Raw genomic sequence first — 2,228 nt, 5'->3', positions numbered from 1 at the left:
TGGAAAAATCTTGCAACTAAGTGTCTGATATTTAAATTTTGCCTTGTGGGTCAAAACTATTCGCATTTCCTCACTCATGCTGTGATGACTGAATCGAATGTTCATTTCTCTATGCAACGATGCCAAAACGAATTATGTAGCTCAAATGGTTCTTGAGAAACTTCTAAAAGAGCAGCGGCATGTTTGAGTCGATTTTGCAACTCAAAAAACACGCAAATTGGAAACATCTTGAAATCAAGAGTTTTTTGAGAAAACTGCCAATATTTCCTTCTCGATAGTTCAATTTCTAAAAAGACCATTTAGTTCTCTCTGAAATGACATAAAAATAAGGGATCTTCCTCATTTGGCTTCCGAGAAATGCGCAAAAACGGAACGCAAAACATTAAATTTTGGCAAAATCTTGCAACTAAGTGTCTGATATTGAAATTTCGCCTTCTGGGTCAAAACCATTCGAATTTCCTCACTCATGTTGTTATGACTTAATCGAATTTTCAATTCTCTATGCAACGATGCCAAAACGAATTATGTGGCTCAAATCGTTCYTGAGAAATTTCTAAAAKAGCAGCRTCATGTTTGAGTCGATTTCGCAACTCAAAAAACACGCAAATCTGAAAATCTTGCAACTAAGTGTCTGATTTTCAAATTTCGCCTKGTGGGWCAAAACTATTCGCATTTCCTCACTCATGCTGTGATGACTGAATCGAATTTTCAATTCTCTATTCAACGATGCCAAAACTAATGTTGTGACTCAAATGGTTCTTGAGAAATTTCTTAAAGAGCAGCGTCATGTTTGAGTCGATTTTGCAACTCAAAAAACGCGCAAATTGGAAACTTCTTGAAAGCAAGACTTTTYTGAGAAAACTGCCAAAATTTCCWTATCGATGGTTCACTTTATAAAAAGACCATTTAGTTCTCTCTGAAATGATGTAAAAATAGCGTTCTTCCYCATTTGGCTTCTGAGAAATGAGCAAAAACGGGACGGAAATCATGAAATTTTGGCATAATCTAGCACCTAAGTGTCTGAACCCCATCCGCCAAAGAAAGATTTAAAGCATAAATTTGAAAAAGCTGCAGAAAAAAACATCCGCAAAAATTGGCGATAATCCATAACACATTCGCAATGGAGCATGAGTATTATTTTCGGTTGATGGACATGAGCACATACCAATCGAGGTTAAGAATGTTAATTACAAAAATTCCAGTCAGCGGATCCAAGGTGGCGCATGCCAGTGGAAAAAGTACCAAAACAAGTGAATAAATCGGTCGACGGTGGCTGCGGCGTCGCTCAGGGTCGACGACGATCGGTTACGTCAGGGTTGGGCGCCGAATGGACGTGGTCGAAAATAAACACGCGGTTGAGCAACTGGAGCTCCAGCCGAAAGGCGAAAGAACGACCATAGAACGACCTTCGAAGGCCGCCATCACCAAAGATCAAACAACTCGCTGATATGAGTTGATGCAGTTTTTTCTGCGCAAACCGATCTGTTTATTTACTTGTTGTTGCTGCTGCTGCTGCTGGTTAGATCAAGAGATTTGGATTATCCATGGTAGAACTAGTCCTCATAAATTCGTTTTTTATTCTTTGGATCTTGCAAGTCGGGTGGGTCTAAATCCACATTTAGGATTTGGAACATGCTATGGATTATCCATAGTTTTGATGGTATAGCATCCGTAGTACCTAGTTGGTTGGAGGATTTACTGATCATAGCATAAACATTCTACTCCTCGATTGCTACAGATGCTCTTATTTGCCCATTGTGGAATACTTTTATTTATTTCTTTATTTCAAATTACATTCGGATACATGCACATGTATAAAGAATACAAAATGAAATGGCGTTAAAAAACAATTGACCTATACTAAAAGGTACTGTTGTTACATATTTAAATAGTCTCTAATACTATAAGGCTCTAACTCAATTAACATCTGTTATAATTTATTCTTAAACAATTTTTCAATTCCTACTTTTTTAATGTTGTTTTCTAGTTTATTAAAGAATTTTATACCCATATAGTACGGACTCTTTTCAGACAGTGTTAGTCTGTGTGTTGGATACAAAATGTTTCCCGTGCGGGTGTTATGATCCTGGTTAACGTTGTTATCGTGTAAATACATAATCTTAAAAACACATAATATTGCCTCAAAAATGTACAGACCGTACACGGTTAAAACACCCTTTGATTTAAAAACCCCTTGACAAGACTGCAAAGGAGACATTCCGTAGATA

This window comes from Dendroctonus ponderosae, unplaced genomic scaffold, assembly GCF_020466585.1.
Source record: "Dendroctonus ponderosae isolate FM_Combo_2020 unplaced genomic scaffold, Dpon_F_20191213v2 Dpon_F_20191213_91, whole genome shotgun sequence".
Lineage (NCBI taxonomy): Eukaryota > Metazoa > Arthropoda > Insecta > Coleoptera > Curculionidae > Dendroctonus > Dendroctonus ponderosae.
Note: the sequence above shows the minus strand (reverse complement) of the source record.